The sequence below is a fragment of the Cuculus canorus genome, chromosome 2 (assembly GCF_017976375.1).
Source record: "Cuculus canorus isolate bCucCan1 chromosome 2, bCucCan1.pri, whole genome shotgun sequence".
In the NCBI taxonomy this organism is placed as follows: Eukaryota; Metazoa; Chordata; class Aves; order Cuculiformes; family Cuculidae; genus Cuculus; species Cuculus canorus.
In genome coordinates, this window is record NC_071402.1 from 45,938,169 (window position 1) to 45,959,283 (window position 21,115).

General features: G+C 38.1%; 1 non-coding gene across 1 annotated transcript; it reads left to right on the forward strand.

The window, feature by feature from the left end:
• The first annotated feature begins 10,747 nt into the window (after positions 1 to 10,747).
• TRNAG-CCC (transfer RNA glycine (anticodon CCC)) lies at positions 10,748 to 10,818 on the forward strand. Its single transcript has one exon. It is a non-coding gene; the product is annotated as a tRNA-Gly (tRNA).
• The last annotated feature ends 10,297 nt before the right edge of the window (positions 10,819 to 21,115 follow it).

Genomic DNA, 21,115 nt, shown 5'->3' on the forward strand with positions numbered 1-21,115 from the left:
CCTCAAATAACTGAGTAGTCGTGAGAGCTTAGGGTACTGTGAGTGACGTTTTTATTTGAGGTATCAAATAGGAAGAATTGTTATACTTTGTAGCCTGTTTTATTAATATGTAAAAAACTAAATCAAGGCACACAGTAGAATTTGGGTGAAAGGTGTTTCGGTCCCCTCTGTGATGGCACTCACTCTCAGAGGGATATAAACAAGAGGTCACAGCTGCTGTAGCTGCTTTCTGCTGGTTTTAGATTTTATTTTCCTTTCTTTGTTCAAGAAATATTGCAATTATTAAGTGCAGTTGTTTTGCATACTGTTCATGGTGATCAGTAGGCCATGGTAAAGAGATGCACCTGATTAAAAAAATGGAACTTGGTTGTATGATTTCCAGTTTCTTTAGATTATAGGACCTCAGCAACTTCATTTCAAAAACTAATTAGTGCTCAGGAACTTGAAGCACCTTTTTCAGTCCCACAGAAGGAGTGCTTACTGCCTTCCTCAGAACCTTACAAGTTGTTAAGCCTGCAGCACAAAGTAACACTGACTTTTGCAAATCAGTGCTCTTAACAGTGTATTTTGGGGTAGATACCAACCTCAGGAAGTCATTACTTTGGCTAATGTGGCCGGTGCTTTTGACGTCTTCTACCAAGCGAGATCTGTGCTTGCCAGTCAGCTAGAGCAGAAGGGAGGTTATTTAGATAGAATATGTTTCAGATACCATATCACTGTGGATCTCTGCTGTTGGCATTAAACTGCAGAATTAAAGAAAGATCATAGAACTTCCTGTAAGATGTTTACGCTTTGTGGGAGCTGGGGGTATCCTGGTAACCTGTGTTTACTCAAGTGACGTTGCTGCTTGAGAAGTTCCAGTCTTGCACTCTTAAAGTGCCTGTGCACTGCTAATGACATCCAAACTGTCTATGTCTTGGTAAGGTTGAGTCAGTGTAGGAGAAAAAAAATGTATTTTTCTGTAAGTTGGATAGCTTAGCAATATTGGAGAAATAAGTGTCTCTCTCTGATGTTTTTCTATTAACAGCATGTTTGACTTCTTGATTTTTTGAGCCTAACCTCTACAGTGAATTTCTTGGTCTTGTTTTTCTTGAGTTCAGAATTATTTTGACACTGTATTTAGAGGTATTTGTGTTAATTATATTTTATTACCTCTAAGATTAAAATGATTGACATACAACGTGCTTATGTTTAATTATCTAAATCTTAAGTTTTTATCATTCCAGAGCCTAGTTTGCGATCTGGAAAGAATAGTATATGCAAATTAAAACTATAGTCAGAAATACAGCTAAATACAAAGTATTTTATTATACAAAACTGAGACCAGAATTCTGTAATACTTGTCAAAGCTGTAGTGACTTCTGGAAATTACTATGTGGTTCTCCAATTAAAGTCACTACATGTGTCTAAACAAAGAAAGAAGTGAGTGAAGGGTAGGAGATAATACTTACTTTTGATGGATATGAGCCTGTGAATGCAAGCTTCACAATGTCTTCACAATGTTTGGAATTTTAATTATAGCTTAAATATGTGTATAGAAATGATCTGATCAAATACTCATTAGCTCTTCCATGGGTTCCAGCTGAGAGAAATCAGACAGCACGGACTCTGATTCCGTAACTGGTTAAGTTCATTGCAAACCTCATGTTGACTTTAATTACGAGAAAGATCAGGTCCTGAGTAAGAAGTATTACCAAAAATGTAATGTGATTTATTAATATGTATTCAGATACTCTGCGAATCAGCTTAGTGTTTCACTAGCCTATTTAGTGTTCTGTCAACTTGTCTGAATTACTAGCTGCTGGGAAGATTTGTTTACGATGATTATAGTGATCCATTGCTGGAGGTGATTTTATCTGTAATGTCAGAATAAATAAAGTTAAAAGTCTATTATTTACATGTACCTACTATTAAACTTTATTCCATATCAATTCATACTTTCAAAGTGTGGTCAGCAGTGATTCGTTATTGACCTCTTGTAGGCAAATTGCTGTAACCAAGGAGTCTAAGCATTAAGATGTATGCAGTGATAAATATTTCTCTGTGTTGTGATCCTTCTTCACTAGCCTGTATCCCCTTGTGACTTTGGATTTTTACTTTGTTCCTTTTTCCTATCTGTCTTCTAATGCAACTTCCATTATTTTCGATGTGCTTTCAGAAATCTTTTGTGTTTTATGACCTTTCCAGGATGTCTTCTGACTCCTTTCCACTCTGTAATGTACTTTTCTGAAGTGGGTTGGAAGGTAATGCAAACTGTGTGAATGGCTTGTAACAGGGATGCCTCCTTAGCTTCTTTAACTGTTCTAAATGTTGAGTAGACTTTCCAAGTGTTTGTGCAAATATGTACATGTCTTTCTCAGTTTGATACACTTAATTCAGAATTTTAAAATGTACTTAATCTTTCTGATTTTATACTTCTTTTGACTTTGGACACTAAACGGTACCTGCTGTTGTGTTCCACAGTTACTTAGTTTGTCTTGAAATTTTATTTGAGTTTCCTAGTTCTTTTTGGCCTTGTGAATTGTAATCATATTATATGCACTTTTAATTCCACTACTCCTTGCCCTTTCAGAGCATCTGTGACTGTATCAAAGCAACAGATATGGGATTTTGAGAATATCAGAATTTTTCATCTCACCTTCTGACTACTTAACTTTTTATAGGCATTTTATGCAGGATTTTGTTCATTTCCCTTAGAATTCTGTCATTGCGTTGCAGCTGTTGGCTTGCTTAGCAGTTGTAGGGCAGTGTGGGCAGTTTTTCTGTTTTGCTTTTGTAGTCTTGGTGGAAATCAAGGCTCTGGAGTTAGTTACACGTGCAGTAAAGAAAGTGTGATGTTTTCCTTTAAGAAGCCTTTGTTTTGAGGTGCATTAAAACTGCTTTACAGGAACTCTTTTTTTCTTTTGAAACAAGTCACAATGTAAGTAAAATCCCCATGGTAATAGTAATAGGTAGCTAATACCAGAAATTCATCATCTGTACTGAAAGGAATATGCCATGTGTGTTTTCTGTGTCACCTGGTTATTTCCTGTTCATAATACTTGACAGTGATGAAGACTGTTGTGCACCTTGCAACCTGTTTGTTTGTGTGAATGTAAAGTAAGCAAAAAGTGCTAATGATGCAAGTGTTTTTAGGAATATCGGCATTTATGGGAAAAAGTGGAATAGAAGATTTTTTTTTCTACCCCTCAGTGAAGAAATTAATTTTTTCTGCCTACTGTAACTCCCGCCCCCCCCAGCCATTTGCTAGACTGGTAATTAAAGTCATGCTTAAATTACAGAGGAAATAGACCCTTCAGCTGTCATCTGAGGAGAACTAAAATAACCTGTGGTATTGATAGGTGTGACAGAGGCAGATTTGTGATGATGCAGACTTGAAAGACTGTTCTGCAGTTGATAGTCTTTTCTTTAAGCTCAGTGTCATCAGTGAAAAAATGATGAAGACTGCATGAAACTTGAAATACTGAGTACAGTCTGTTACGTTTACACAGTTTTGCTGTGGCTGGTAGCACTGTATTTTCCCATGAGATAATACTCAGAAGGTTGTAGGTGATAGGCAATATGAGAAAATTAAAGTCTATGCCCTTTATGTGTCTGTCATTAGAATAATTTCAAGTATAATTTTTACGTTTCTTTCATGGGTGGTGGGACCTAAGAATGTAGAGGTGTTCAAAGTGTTAGGTTTCGTGCTCTTGTTATAACTATACTATGACAGTTGGAATGTGACAGTGCAAAATACCTTTTCCCCATCACTAGATGGAAATTTTGGAAACAAATAAAGGAAGATTGTCTATCAAATAATCTGGTAGGAACAGCTCTTGAATTAGTGATGAAGTCTCTTCATTATTGTTTTCTGTTGTTTTACTGTGTTTAGGTATGCAAAACTTGTTCAGGTTTTATTTGGGTTGTAATGCAGTAGATGTCTCTAAAATTCAGCTACTGTTGGTCTTAGTTCTGCTGCAGTGGATTCATTTTGCCATTTAAGGCATGCTTCAGAATATGTTATTGACCAAGATAATTCTCTGGGGAGAATGGGGGAAACTCCTCTTTTCTGCCTGCTGAAACAATAATAAAAATAATGCCCAAGCACTAGCAGTCATTGTAAAATTTTAACCTGATGTGCCTCTATTTCTTCTGGCTTTCACCAAATCCATTCTCATACATAGATGTAACAAAAGACCTGTGCACAATCTGTAACGAGGCCTGGCAGTGTCTCATGGAAGTGCTTTCCTGATGATTGTTTTAGTTATTACCTCTTTCTGTAATTATGGCCAGTTTTCCTTCTTATAATGCTGATAAGTCTGCTATTCAGAGTGACTGTCAAGTCTTCCCTCCTTTGACCTCGTCTCCTGTCTGCAGGTTGCTTTTTACATGAGGGATTGATGTCAGTGAAAAAATGCACTTCATAAATGACATTTGTCCACAAGATGACAGTGCAGAGGATTGATTAAGTGAAGATGGCCCTGGACTAGGTTCAGCCACCAGCAGAGAAAGAAGTTGACTCCTATTTTGTTTAGTTAACATGTGAGGTATGAAACAAAGTGTTGTGCTTAACTACACCAATACCTGTTGAGAGGTCCGACTGGAAGCTGTAATGTTGGCAGGCTGTTTGAGTGCAAGTGAACTGATAGCATGAGTAGTTTTGATATCTGGCTCAAATTGCATGAACCTGCCAGGGTAGGTATTCCTTCATGCATACCTGTCCAAGAAACAAAGTAGAGAATCAAAATAAATCTTTACTAATTCAGATCTGCTTTACATTTTCCTTTATGGAGAGGGACTACCTTGGAATATTTCCAAATAGATGGATTCACTTCGTGTGTATTTCTATTAGGAATGAGTTAAGGCATTCTGAATTTATTTGGACCGAATACTGTATGAAGTTAAAAGAAACAGAGGAGAAGATTATAAAGGATGAAAAACACCTTGAGGAGTTAGTGAAGCAAAAAGCAGAAATCCAGGAAGATGCAAAATGTTGGAACAGCAAAGTGAGTCTTGAATATTTATAAACAAACAAGTAAATGAGTTTCTTTTATTGAAAAGTACATGAATGCCTGAATATTTTGTATGTTTAAGAGTTAAGGTCCTCTATAAAAGTAAAAATACAGATACTGATTTTAAAATAAATATTGTTAGATTCTGTAGAACTCTTATGTTCATTCTTCTGTTGTGTTATTATTTTTCAGCTTTATTTATTGAAAATATCATGATCATAATCCTCTTACATTCTTATAAGTGACATGGATATTTTTTGCTGTTGGATGCATATCTGTTTAATATTGCTTACCTTCTTAAATCATCTAGAAAAAAGTGTGCACTTAGTAGGACAGTGTAAATGTTCTCTTGAATTAGTAGTTTTTTTCATCTGAGATAGCATGTGATGCACTGTTACAGCATGCAGACTGATAGCCTATTTTACTTAAAATTCCCATTTTTGGCTATATTTGTCTAACATTCATTTCAAAATCTTGTTGCACTTGCCAACTTAAAATCCGAATTGGAGTTCCTCACGCTGCCTGACTAGGAGTTTTCAATTAAATCACATCTCCACATGTGGAACCAGTAGAAAATTCCAGTAGACAGCCACAACAGAGCTTGGGATTTTTTTTACGTGTAGGAGTATGTATATATATGTATAATAAAGTATGAAATTTATACTCTTGTACATGCCCAGTGCAGTTGTGGTTTGTGGGTCTAGGCAACTAGTTCCTGATGAGGATCCACTGGGATCCAGAATCTGGATGGAGTGTTTCTGAGAAGATGAATCTACCAGGCATGCCCAGAACTTAACAAAAAACGCAAAGCACACCCCTCTCCAAAGTAAAGTTACAGTTATATGGGACACCAACCAGTAGGCATGTTCTTGCTTTGTGTTTCCAACTGTGTATTACAGTTTTCTTCCTGTTATTGGCACCAGCAATTCAGCAATTGCAACCAACTGGTATCTGGAAAACCACTCTTTTCAAATAAAGCCCATACTTACTAATGAACTTTTTCTTTCCTTTTTTTCTTTTTTCTTTCTGGATATGTTTCTAGCTGGGTTTGCCTGACCTGATATACATTAGTAGGTACTGCTTGGGTATTAAGAGCAACACAAGGGAAAAGGAGAAACATGCAACAGGGATAAGTTGGTGTATGGAACTGCTACTTTCAGTGACGACCTCTGGTTTGATTAGCTTATGCTAAAGGTGAGCCAGAGTTAAGTTTATCATAAAGCTGATCTGCTGTTGTCAATTTCCTTCAAAAATATGGTTAAAACAACTAACTGAAAAAGTCTTTATAATTAATAGTGGATTTTCAGAAAGCTCAAAATGATTCTTCTGATCATCTTAGGTACTGGGATAATGGAGTCATTTCGAGAAATGGCAAAATATTGAGATTATTGTCAGTGACCTCAGTAGGGTTTGAATTCAGTCCAAATTATAACAGGACAATTGGCATGTATATCAAGTTTGAAGACAAAATTAGTGATGTGAACTGATATTTTTCTGCATTTTTTTTCCTGGCCTTTCCCCCTTCTTTTAATTCATGCTGGCTTTTAAATTTTATATACGACTTATTTGAAATGTTACAAGTTTGACACTGTAAGGACAACTCTGAGTTTTCTTTTTTCTGCGTTACCCAGATTTGCATTACAAAAGGTATCTGTTCGCATTAAATCAGTTTTCTGTATCTACATGGCCTTGCACTTCAGGTATTAGAAGAAACCCCTCTTGCAAAATTAATTTCATACTTAACTATTCCCCCTTTATTCTTTTGTCTTCATTAATTATCTGCGCAGTGTGGCAGTATTTCAGGTCATTCCTGTCAAAATGCTTGTTATAAAAATGTTCAAAGAGGATAAAACATTTCTGAATCATGCTTTTTCCTGTATACTAGCATTTTAAAAACTGGCACATTTTGCTTATACTTAATCCACTGAGGTTTTTTCCTCTGTAGATGTAACCAATTTCTCTTTGTCTTTCTCACAGTTCCCCTAAACTCTATTTCTTGGAATATTTTACATATTGAGAGACTTAACAATTTGCTTTTTTATCTCATTTTTCTAGGTCAGTAAAGGCACTTCTTTGCAGTTTTTCTTCACAGATCATCTTTTATAATCCCTAACCATACAGGTTAGGAGCTTCAGTCCCCATCTAGTTAGGAAAGTACATCCATACAAGGACAATTGCTAGAATCCTGGAGAAGTACAACAGAGCTATGACATTCTGGACAAGGTATCAGGACAAAGTCTGTATTGTTTCCCTCCTATGCTGCTGGGACAAAGTCACAAAGTATCTTATGTAAATCTACTCTTCATCAGGCTCTTAAGGTAGCAGTAGGAAATTACATGCCACTTAAAATGTCTGTGTCCTAATTCTGTCCTGATCTTCTCACATGTATTTTTTACGTTTATGCTAGCATTCTTATCAAACCTTGGACACATTTGTTGTCTGGTCATATTTTGGTTAGATCCGTATTTCTGTGGAGATCGTATAGGTAAGTTCTGCAAGGATAGCTATGTTGTTTCAGCATTTGCAGAGGAAGAAGCAGCTAAGGAAACAAAGTTCATCAGGCTCAGTGGGACCAGGTATGCCTTTATCTATCTGAAGGCACTCTAGATGTTCCCCTTCTCCTATAGATTCTTGTTTCTCTTACATCCTCATTTTTCCTTAAGCTCTGACAATTGATTCATCATTGAATCTCTGTATGAATCTGTTTTAAGTCAATAGATACATTAAGATACTAAGAAAAGTCTTGAAGCTGAGAGGAACTTAAGATGTTCTGCTCAATTATACCACGTATGTCATGTATGAATTTTCAGACTGTGAGTGTGTGCTTACTGATAATGTGAAGCCTAAGATTCTGCTAGGATACATCACAATGTCAACGAGCATATGAATAATGTAGCACGAAATATCTTTGCTTAATTTTAAATAGCCTTCCTTTTAATTTTTGTTTATATTTTTTAATTATTACAAAGAAATATAGGAGGCATTTGTATTGCTTTATGAAATATTTTCTAGATAGAAGATTTGAATAATAAAATAGCTAACTGAAGAGACAAAAGCGTAAATACCTGAAGAGACAAAAGCGTAAATACCAGATGCTTCTTTTAAGTGATTAAAATTGTGGGAGAATTAGTCAGATTTTTTATTGTTTTTATATAAATGAAATGAAAATGCTTACATACCTGCATCTTCTGTGTTGGCCTGAAATAATTTGAGCCTATGCTAAAGGTGTCTTAATATTTTAATGTTCGTTAGAAATCCACTGGGGATCTGAAAAAAAAAAAAAGTTTCTGAAAATAATTACATTCTTACACATTTTGTAGAAATTGATGACTGAGTTGTGTAGACATCCTGTCAGCATGAAAACATTCCTTACTATCTCCCAAAGCTTCCATACAAGATATGTGGTAAAAGGGAGGGAATAAAAAGATGAAAGGAAGGAGGAGATATGTGCGTACTTCTTATTAATGCTCCAAGTTGGTCTTCATACCTTTCATACCAAAGTAAATCAATGATGGGACACAAATGGGTAAGAAACTAGGCTTCATTAGTTCTGACGTTGATGGAACTACTTATTAGGATTATTAGAACATTTTAGAATTAGTGCTGTAGCTTTCCAAATTTATTATTTTCACTTTAGTTGATGACTTTTTTGATGGATTAAGTGTTTTATTGCTTTATACGTGTAAGACAATTGAGAGAGATCTTGCCTATCTCGGAACTATTAACTTAAAGGCTGAAAAAGGAAACTTAGATTTGTAAGAACATGCACAGGCAAATGTGTATCATCAGGAGAGAGAGGAGTTCTCCGAAAACAGATTTGGGAAGCATTGTTGCTTGAGATCATTTTGTGCGTTAAAACTTTATGGGGATGCTAGAAAGACTGGACAAGTTCACAAGATAAATCCTTTGAGCATTATCTATTTCATATATAATTCGTATTGTTGTGAGTGTGTCTGTGATTATTCCCTCCATATGTTCAGGAGTTCAAGAAATGCATATGAAAGTTCAGATTCAAGACAAAGGAAATGCTTATGACAAGTTCGTATTAATGAAGGATTCCAGGACCTCAGTCTATTTGTGTCTTCAAAGGATGATCTGAAGACATCCTGTATAGCAGGACAGATCTGAAGATATCCTTTGAAGGGGAAATATCTTTTCAAACTACTATTTATTCTAGTCTCAGGCACAGTGAGTGGAGACTGAATGTAGAATTCAAATTTGAGTATTTTCCTTTGAAGAAAATTACTAAATCAAAAGAATTATCTTTTAAATCTTGTTTCAGTGGAAAACCAGGATTATTAGCCAGCATGATAAAATCCTAGATTTGTGCTGATTGCTTTTTTGTTGTAATTTAACTTAGAAGAACTTTCTGGAATGGCATAATATCAGAAGCATATTTCAAGTTATATTGATGATATTGATGAAGAGCTCTTCTCACACACCGATACTGAGTGCTATGCAAAGGCACCCTGAAATAGTGTTACCTTTGACAGAATTGTCTTGAATTAATTTTTTTAACTATTCCAAGATCTGTCTCTGGGTAACTTGTGATTGAGCTTAGAAGGATCTAAAATACAAAGCTTATGCAAACAAGACATTCTGTGGGTACTCAGCTTCATGAGCCAGAAGACACTGAGAGAGAGCAGAACAAAGCTCCGATGATCGAAGAGGAAATGGCTAGAGACCTGCTCAGCCAATTAGAGATTCACAAGTCTATGGGTCCAGATGGGATCCACTCAAGAGTATTGAGGGAGATGGTGGAAGTGATCACCAAATCCCTTTCTGACATTTACCAGCAGTCCTGGCTGACTGGTGAAGCTCCACTTGACTGGAGATTGGCAAATGTGACGCACATTTACAAGAAGGGTTGGAGGACGGATCCAGGCAACTACAGACCTGTCAGTCTGACCTCAGTGCTGAGGAGGATCATGGAACAGGTCATCTTGAGTGCTATCACACAGCACACATGAGACAACTGGGTGATCAGGCCCAGTCAGCGTGGGTTTCTGAAAGGCAGGTCCTGCCAAACTATTGTGATATTTTGAAATTTAAGTATTTTTGTAATCATAGGTGTTTTTGATGGAATTGTGAAGCCATTTAGTCACTATGTTCCCAAAGAGATGGTTATCTAATCTTATACTCATTTTAATAAATAGTCAGGTGAATTTTTTAAGGGTTCTGGTGTTGGCTGTTTCGAAACTTTCTTGGGCAAAATGAGTAGTTAATTGCCCAATGACCTTTTGTCAACTGTGTCTATCTCATTGCTAACTTCACTGATGTGCAAGAAACTCTAATCAGTAGAGGTGATAGAGACAGACCTGTGAAAGCCTAAAGAATAGAACTGTTATTACTGTCTAATGAGCTGACTCCTAACTAAATGGTCTTAGACTTGGAAATACCAAAGTGCGTCTGCTTTTATATTGCCTCCCTTTAGCCAAAAAAAAAAAAATCTCTGCTGCTCTTTCTTCTTATCATCTTTGAATTTTATAATCTAGGGAAGATTTGGGCCATTCACATGAGTACTCTTGGCTATGTTTTCCCTAACATGCTTGTAGCAGATCTTGATAATCTCTAGTGTTTTAATTCACAAGGAATAAGATCTTTTAAATCTATGCAAGATTCTTTTGTCTCAACAGCTAAAAAGAAGGTCTAGGAATCCTTTGTATTTAAGAACTACCTAAACTGCTGACTATGCAGCACTTTGTACCTTGGTAGAACACAGGGTAATCTGATTAAAGAGAAGTTTTAGGGAAGCACCAGTGGTGTAGTGGTATCATGCAAGATTCCCATTCTTGCGACCCGGGTTCGATTCCCGGCTGGTGCAAAACAAGCTCTGGCTAACTTACCCGGTGTACTAGCTGTGTGTGTACTGATGGTTAATAGCAAAGCTCAGTTGCTACTGGAGTTAAATGGGATTTGTGTTTTATGTAGAGCTCATTTTGTTACTAAGGCTGTTACAGCTCCTACAGTATCTTTGAAAAAACTTGTATGTGAATTTTTGTAAAGTAGTTAGTCATTACTTTAAATACAGGGTCTTACAGATGTGTGTTATTACTAAGGTCTTTTTTTTGAAGTTTGGAAAGATCATGTTGCAGTTTCAGTTCTTTGGGGCAGAGTTCTTGTCTCCATTAGATTGGTCAGCTGCTTGGGAATCACAGTAAATTGAGCCCAGCTATTGACAATCTGTTAGCAGAGAAAGGACAATTGTAATACACATTCCATCCATGGTATACATGAGGTATAGGTCATCCAGGTGTACATAGGCAATGTTTTCTGTACTCTTGCTTTGTGCTTCTGTGTTACTTGAATTTTGGGAAGGGAAATTATGTTGCTGTGGGCTTGCACCATCTTACGGGGTTTTCAAGGACTATAAGATACTGCTGACTGTAAGCCTGTATTCTTAAGAACCAGCAGTTCACAGGCACTGAAAGCAGAATCATAGAATCATAGAATCACTAGGTTAGAAAGGACCCACTGGATCATCGAGTCTAACCATTCCTAACACTCCCTTAAACCACGTCCCTAAGCGCTTCATCCACCCATTCCTTAAACACCTCCAGGGAAGGGGACTCGACCACCTCCCTGGGCAGCCTGTTCCAGTGCCTGATGACTCTTTCTGTGAAAATTTTTTTTCTGATATCCAGCCTGAACCTTCCCTGGTGGAGCTTGAGGCCATTCCCCCTTGTCCTGTCCTCTGTCACTTGTGAGAAGAAGCCAGCTCCCTCCTCTCCACAACCTCCTTTCAGGTGCTTGTAGAGAGTAATAAGGTCTCCCCTCAGCCTCCTCTTCTCCAGGCTAAACAACCCCAGCTCTCTCAGCCGCTCCTCATAAGACTTGTTCTCCAGCCCCCTCACCAGCTTCGTGGCTCTTCTCTGGACAATGTGCAGACTCTGTGTGTGTGTGTACCTGTATTAAATAATCCATGAAGTTCAGTCCTTGTGCAGTTAGATGTCTTTGGGTTTTGTAAGGTAAATTATGTTTCCTTCCTTTAACTAGGTAAATGACGCCCTGTATTAAAGAAGTTGATCTTTGAGAGAAATATGGCCACTAATTCAGCTAAAGAAATGTGTGATCAGTGCCAGCCTGTTGTGTGTTTGCAGATTTACTATCAAAACCAATGTTACCTGTTCTGTGAAGATCCTTACAATACTATTTAGGTTTGTCATTCTAAGTCTGCAGATACTCACTGGTAGTAAACAGTTTATTTTCCAGTGCCCTCTTTCTTCTGCAAAGAAACATTGAAAAATATTAAGGTCTAATGGTACAGAGGTTGCATGCTGTCAGTCAGGGCAATATCAATGTTGAACTGCAGGTTTTCTTATTTGATTCAGTTTTGTTTTTTCTGTGCAATCCGATAGTCTAATTGAGTGATATTTTAAGTGCACTTCTGTTAAACAGTTCACTTATACGAAGTTTGATTGTATGCAAATAAACTAAATTGTTTTATATGACCTAGGAATCCTACAAATTGCACCGTACTTAGGAATTTGAATTCATCGGCTGTATGACTAACCTGTACTACCATACTGGTATGATGTACCTTAGACATGGCCATTTATTATAAGATAGATGAACTGAGACTCTGTGACCAATTTTAAAACTTTCGGATAAAAGGGCTGTTCTTGCCACTTTCTTCTCTTCCAAAATTGATAGTTTTACATTATATTTGGGAAAAGGGGCCCAAGCAAGCTGTTTAATATTCAAGGATCACCTTCTTCAAGCTCGAGAGCAGTCCATTCCACTGAGTAGGAAGTCAAGCAAAAATGCCAGTAGGCTTGCATGGATGAACAAGGAACTCCTGGAAAAACTGAGACACAGAAAGAAGATGTACAGAAGGTGGAAGCTGGGACAGGTATACCAGGGAATACAGAGAATTATCTGAGCATGCAGAGATGCAGCTAGGAAAGCAAAAGCCCAAATGGAATTGAATCTGCAAAACATATTAAAGGCAACAAGAAGGGCTTCTATAAATGCATAGATCACAAAAGGGAGACTATGTAAAATATGGGCCTATTGCTGAATGAGGCAGGGAACCTGACAACACAGGACATAGAAAAGGCTGAAGCCCTGAATGCCTTTTTTTGCTCTGGTTTTTAATAGCAAGAGCCAGCCTTCAAGAATCCCAAGTCCTAGAGACCAAGGGGAAGGGCTGAAACAAGGAAGACATACCCTTGGTGGAAGAAGACCAGAACAGGGAATATTTAAGCAAACTGGACATACCTAAATCCATGGGCACTGATGGGATGCCCCCACAAGTGCTGAGGAAGCTGGCAGATGTCATTGTGAAGCCACTCTCAATAATCTTTGAGTGACTGCGAGAAGTGTTTGAGGACGCAGAGGAAAGCAAATGTCACTCCTAGGTTCAAGAAAGGCAAGAAGGAGGACCCAGAGAGCTACATGCTAGTCAGCCTTAGTCCTGTCCCTGGGGAGGTGATAGAACAGCCAATCCTGGAAATCTTTTTCCAGGCACATTTCACAAGGACAAGAAAGTTATCTGGAGTATTCATCAAAGGGACGTCATGCTTGACCAGGTTTATAACCTTCTATGGTGAAATGACTAGCCTCGTAGATGAGGGCAGGGCCGTGGATATTGTCTACCTGAACATCAGTAAGGTTTCTGATGCTGTCTCCTATTAACGTCCTAATAGACAGTCGGATCATGTATGGGATAGATGAGCGGACAGTGAGGTGGACTGAAAAATGAATGGTCAAGTCCAGAGGGTGCTGCTCAGTGCAACTAAGTCTAGTAACTAGTGGTGTACCCCAGGGGTCAATATTGTGTCCAGTGCTGTTTATAGAATCATAGAATCACAGAATAGTTTGGTTTGGAAGAGACCTTAAAGATTGTCTAGTTCCAACCCCTCTGCCATGGGCAGGGACTTCTCACTAAATCAGGCTGCCCAAGGCCCCATCCAGCCTGGCCATGAACAACTCCACGACTTCCATGGGCAACCTGTGCCAGTGTCTCACCATTCTCATGTTGAAGAAATTCTCCCTAATGTCTAGCCTAAAACTGCCCTTCTTCAGTTTATACCTGTTCCCCCTCATCCTATCACCTCAAGCCTTTATGAATAGTCACTCTCCAGCTTTCCTGTAGGCCCCCTTCAGGTACTGGAAGGTCACTGTAAGATCTCCTCTGAGCCTTCTCTTCTCCAGGCTGAACAAGCCCAACTCTTTCAGCCTGTCCTCGTAGGGAAGGTGCTCCAGCCCTCCAATCATCTTTGTAGCCCTCCTCTGGACCCATTCCAACAGCTCCATATCCTTCTTATGTTGAGGATTACAGAACTGGACACAGTATTCCAGATGCAGTCTCATAAGCGAGGAATAGAGGGGCAGAATCACCTCCCTCGGACCTGCTGGCCACACTTCTTTTGATGCAGCCCAGGATATGGTTGGCCTTCCGGGCTACGAGCGCACATTGCCGGCTCATGTCGAGCTTCTCACTGACCTGCACCCCCAAGTCCTTCTCTGCAGGGCTGCTCTCAATCACATCATCTCCCATCGTGTACTGAAAATGGGGATTGCCCCGACCCAGGTGCAGGACCTTACACTTGGCCTTGTTGAACCTCATGAGGTTCTCACAGGCCCACTTCTCCAGTCTGTCCAGGTCCCTCTGGATGACATCCCATCCTTCCGGTGTGGCGACTATCCCACTCAGCTCAGTGTCATCTGCAAATTTGCTGGGGGTGCACTCAATCTCGCTGTCAATATCGTTGATAAAGGTATTGAACAGCACCAGTCCCAGTACAGACCCCTGAGGGACACCACTCGTCACGGATCTCCATCTGGACTTTGAGACGTTGACCACTACTCTTTGAATACGACCATCCAACCAGTTTCTTATCCACCATACCGTGCACTCATCAAATCCATATGTCTCCAATTTAGAGAGAAGGATGTTGTGGGGGACTGTGTCAAAGGCTTTACAGAAGTCTAGATAGATCACATCCGTCAGTTTACCCATGTCCACTGCTGTGGTTACCCCATCATAGAAAGCCACCAAGTTGGTCATAGAGGACTTGCCCCTGCTGAAGCCATGCTGGCTGCCATTAATCACCTCCCTGTCCTCCATGTGCTTTAGCATAGCTTCTAGGAGGATCTGTTCCATGATCTTCCCAGGCACAGTGGTGAGGCTGACAGGCCAGTAGTTCTCAGGGTTGTCTTTTCTACCCTTTTTAAAAATGGGCACAATGTTACCCTTTTTCCAGTCACCAGGGACTTCTCCTGACTGCCATGACTCTTCAAATATCATGGAGAGTGGCTTGGCAACCACATCTGCCAATTCCCTCAGGACTCTGGGATGCATCTCATCAGGTCCCATGGACTTCTATATGTTCAGGTTCCTCAGGTGGTCATGAAGCTGATTCTCCTCTACTGTGGGAGGGGGTTTACCCCTCTGGTCACCATCTTGCTTTCCCACGACCCAGGAGGGGTGAGGAAAGTGGTTATCGGTGAAGACTGAGGCAAAAAAGTTGTTAAGTACCTCAGCCTTCTCCTCATCTGTTGATACGTGATCCCCATTTCCAACCATCAGTGGGGGTGCATTCTCTTTGACCTTCCTCTTTTGATTGGTGTACCTTTAAAAGCCCTTCTTGTTAGTCTTTGCTTCCCTCTCCATACTTCCCTTATTTTCATTGATGGTCTGGATAATGGGACAGCCCATACCCTCAAAAAGTTTGCTGATGACACCAAACTGGGAGGAGTGGCTGCTATGCTGTAGGGCCATGCTGTCATCCAGAGAGACCTCAAAAGGCTGGAGAACTGAGACAAAAGGAACCTCATGAAGTTTAGCAAGGACTGCAAAGTCCTTCTCCTGGGGAGGGGCAACACTAGGCATCAATATATAATCCGGGGATCACCCAACTGGAAAACAGCTTGGCAGAGGAGGCCCTGGAGGTCCTTGTGGACACCAAGTTGAACGTGAGCCAGCAATGTGCCTTTGCCTTTGACATCCTCAGCTGCATTAAGAAGAATGTTGCCAGCAAGTTGAGGGAGGTTATCCGTTTCTTCTACTCGATACTGGTGAGCTTGCACTTGGAGTGCTGAGTCCAATTCTGGGCTTCCCGCTGGAAGAAGGACACGGTTGTACTGCAGAGTCCAGCAAAGGACTATTAAGTTGATGAAGGGACTAGAGGATCTCTCCTATGAGGAAAGACTCAGAGAGCTGGAACTGTTCAGCCTGGAGAAGAGAAGGCTCAGGGGCAATCTTAATAACGTATGTAAATACCCAAAGGGAAAGCTCAAAATGGATAGAGCCAAGTTCTTTTCCATGGTGCCTGGTGGCAGGACCAGAGGCAGTGGGCAAAAAGCCAAAACACAGGAGGTTTTGTAAGAGCGTCAGGAAACACTTTTTCAATGTGAGGGTTACTGAGCACTGGCAGAGGCTGCTGATGCAGATTGTGGATTCTCCATCCTAGGAGATATTAAAAAACCATGTGGACACAGTCCTGGACAATTGTTCCCAGGTGGCCTTGCTTGAGCAGGATAGTTGGACCAGATGACCAGTTCATTGCAACTTCAACCATTCTGTGATGCTGTGATACAAGTTAACAATGTAGATATAGAGGAAAACAAAAAAATGATGCATAAAATTGTTTGATATTTATGACCTATCAGGGCTTATACTCATGAATAAAAAGACTTTGAAGTTTTGAGGAAGACCCTGGTGTATTCAGCATCAAAAAGCAGGGTGATAACTGCTTTTGCCTTTAAAATGTTTTCACTTTGCTTATTCAATAATGGGTGTTAGTTTTATAGTAATTAATATACTTCATAAAATTAAATGCAAGATTGACTGTTTTATTTCAACAGTTTAAGGAATAAAGGAGGGGTGCATCTGTCAGAAATGAAAACTATATGTAAAAGTATGAGTAATATTAAACAGCAAATAGACTAATTGAAGTTTTCTATAATGCTGAATATGCTGATTTGTGCTACATTAAAAAAATCGAGAAAGTGTGAGGACGTAAAAAAACAGAAAATTGTGGAAAAAGTCTCTTACAAGATATAATATTTAATTAAATTCACCTTTTAGAGTGGAATAGTCAAAAATAATGATCTTTGTGTCAGAGAATTATTGGGCAAGCAACCTAATATCTTAAAAACGATAATTTAGGACTTATTATTCTAACTGCATTTTTTAAAACACTTGAAAATAGCTAATAACAGTAGTCTCTGGAAGAGAAAATGAATTGGATCACAGGTCACGGCAGGATAAAAAGTAAAGTTAACACCTTAAATATTGTCAACCATACCAAAATATTGTTATGCCTAGGAGATTTAAAATGAATACTAACAAATAACAATCTAATTTTATGTAACTAAAGAATTTGTAAATCAATATAGTTTAAATTGATGCTAAATGTAAACATTACAAATGAAATACTACATTAAAAATTTACTTGTCCTTTGCATTGCCAGGTAGATGATGATTTCTTTAAGTGATGCTGATAGTTGTACGTCTCCCTGCCACCTCAGCAAACATCTGTAGAAACAGACTTTATTGTTCTGAGATGATGTGGAAATATTCAAAATCTGAACTGCAGTTTATAACGTCTGTACGTTATCTTGAAGCAAAACCCTCAAACAAAACCATGCAATCTTTTGCAGATCTGTTTAGAATGTTATTTATTTACAGATTTTGTTTGTTTGGGTTTTTTTTTTTAGTTAAGAGCATTTCCATAGCTTTGCTTTATCCTTTTTGTACGTCTTTTTCTTGAGCAGGTGCTTATTCTTTTTCGTTTTGGGAAATGGATCTGAAAATGACTGGAAACGTGAAAAAATTCAATTGTTTCCAGTCTTCTATCATAAGTGAAACCGAGTTGGGCTTTCACACTGGTAGTTATACAAATCAGCAACTCTGAAACTGAGGGCTGTCCTTCTGTCATTACACTTAAATTAAGCTTTGCATACTACTCAAAGCCTTTGTTTTATATTCCACCATGAAATATGTGTAAATATTGCAGATGAGTTCTTCCAAATATGATCTGCCCCACACTGCATGAAGAGGTGGGCACACATTGGTCAGTGTAACAAGCGGTGCTAAAATCTAGGGAAGGTATTTGAAGCTTCCCTTTTTTTGGCAAAGGGAATAAGTGTCTTTCTTAGGAACCAGAACAGACAATACAGTAATCAGTGTGAAAGAAGTAATTATTTCTTAAGTGTCTGAAAGAAGAGGGATATCACTGGATATTAGTGCTGAAAAGAAAAAGCAAAATGCCTTCATTTTTCCAAATCACTAGGAAACAGAACGGGCTGTTGATGGTTTATGTCCAGAATTAAGGCAAGGAGTTTTCAATAAGCTATATACTTGTTGCAGAACATTCTCACAGTCGAGTAAGATCAACGTCCTTTGAGCCTGTTCAGTTTTGAAACAGGTTTTTTTATTTTTGCCCAAGTTCCAGGTACAAGAATTTCTGCTGCCTCAGCAAGAAGGAGGTTTTTTGTTTCAGAATCAGTCTGTGGGTTCATAGGTCTGTTATCTGACTACTAGTAAAAAGCTTGTCATGGGGGATTGTCTTCTTCAGCTTTTTAGTGTTATTCTATTTGCAGAGGTCTTGACCTAGTCTGCATGTAGCAATACTTCATTTTTGGAGGAGAGGTGGAGGATGCTGAATATTTTGAGTTCAGGTCATGGATTATGTGATAGTTTATTTTTGATGAGAGTTTAATAAGTCAAATTGAAAAATTAAAAAAAAAAAAGAAGATTCCTCTAATAGCTAATAGTATTTTCAAAACAAGGCATGAATGTCAGTGACTAATGTTGTTAGCCCTTCCCCAACTAAAACTAAGTAGAAACAATGTGACAAAGATCACATCATTAGTTTCCTGGAAACCTAGAGAGGTGTGGTGTGAGTTATACATCATGGTCTATAGTTATGCATTTGCTTCTGTTTTAAAAGCTTGGAAACAGAGTTTCCACAAGCAGATTTGTTTGTGAATGGTCTACAAAAGATATTGGTAATTTCAAGGAAGATGTTTCTCATTGATTAAAGGTTTAAAATTGTTGCTTCAGAATGGAAATATTAGTACTTATTTTAATATTTTGTTATATAGTCTAAATGAAATCCAAAGCTTTGAATAATATATTACACAATTTAGATAAGTACATTTAGTAATATATATTTTTTCTTAATGTATTAATACCAATGTCTGACATTTAATATTTGACACTCATACTAATGATGCAAATGAAATTAATACAGCAGACAAGATCTCTTGTTTTTCTTGAGGGGATAATTAATGAAAAATTTAAAATTTGATATCCCAATATTTTATTTTCTTTCTTCTTCCTCCTCTTGTTAGCTGTCCTTAGTTGTGTATTTAATGAGTTAGTGATAATAAGTAATAAATATTTATTTTGCTCTTTATACAGATTCCATGGAAGCTATTCCAAATATGGGTTTTGATTCCAAATATATTTTTTTTTATTTCAGAACTCTATTTGTAACTTCCTTGAATGAAAGAAAGTACAGAAGCATGGAGAGGAGAGTAAGCAGTAATATTTTGCTGTAAGATGATAAACACTCTATGAAGCAGCAGAGATATATTCTATTTTAAATGTGCATTTTTTCATTCAAGGAATAGAGTATACAAACATACATGATGGAATAATGAATATGGAAAGGAAAACAAAAATAAGGTAAAGAATGGTAACTGTTAAAATTTTAATGACTAATATATTTTCTAATTTCTGTAGAATGCAGGACAATGACTTTTGAATACTAACACTTCTGTTTATTTATAAAATCTCCAGAAGCTCTTCTATTTAGATTAGAAAGTAAAAAAAAGCTGTATAAACAGCAGAAGCAAACTGAACAACAACTGGAACAAGAAAAAAGGTATTATGCAGCAACAATTAAGTGATATACAGGTGAAGTATGTTTAATCTCAAAGATTAGGATGTCATTTCTACATGCTTGTCTTGGAAGTGTATACATACATACAGTGTGTGTACTATTTTCTGTCTCTTGCTTGAACTAACCTATGAGTTCCATAGCCTTGAGATAGGGTAAAATACAACACAGAATTGATATTGGGGTCATTGAGAAGTCCTTTGCTTTCTTCATTTGCTACACTGGCTCAGATTGCTTGAGGGGCTTTAGAAATGCAATGGAGAAAATCAATAAAGGACAGATTCTAGTGTAATAGGAAGTGCCTGCTGATTGCATGTTTGCTCAGCAGATGGCATCTTTTTGTAAATGATGGCTTATATCTGCTGTATCAGTTACTAAACTGTATAATCCACCAAAGGGAATTATTGAATTTCATTGCTGAAGAATGTGCTTTATATAAACACAGTTATAAACATTAGAAGAAACAAGCATTTTCTTTCTAAGGTTCTGTTTATTATTCTTTCATTTGCATACTGTATAAACTTAAGTTAGCTATTACAACATCAGAGTCATATATATTTAAAAAAAAAGCTTTTGTGTTGTTCACAGTAGCTTTTATGAATCTAGTAATTTCTGTTGAAAAACTGGGACTTCCTATATATGACAGAATCTTAAATTGAGTGTTAGGAAATTCATTAATTCACTTAGGTTTCTAAATTTGGCATGGAAGACAGAGTTATGCATCCTTTCTGCTAAAGACTGTGCTCTGCCAATCTGCAGATTTACCAGTAGATCTTAGAGCATGAGGAAATGACTGATTAGCCAGCATACAGATAATCAGTAATTCTATAATGTTTTTCAGTGTATGTTTCCTACACTTTTTTATTATTATTTTTAATGCTACCTTTCCTGGTAAATGTAACTGTATCCATTACTTACTTGGGCAATATTTGAGTTGGTATTCTGGAGGAGTGTTAGAAGAGTGTTCTGGGTAACTGGAATAAAGCAACACACAAAGCCTATTTTATGAGATCTGTGGAGCTCTGAACTGGTAACAATATTTGCATATCTTGAATCATAGAATGGTAGAGGAGTTTGGGTTGGAAGGGGCCTTAAATGTCCAGTTCCACCCCACTCTGCCATGGACAGGGATACCTCCCACCAGACCAGGCTGCCCAATGCCCCATCCAACCTGGCCTTGAACACCTCCAGGGATGGGGCAGCCACAACTTCGTTGGGCAACCTGTTCCAATGCCTCACCGCTCTCATAGTGAAGAAATTCTTCCT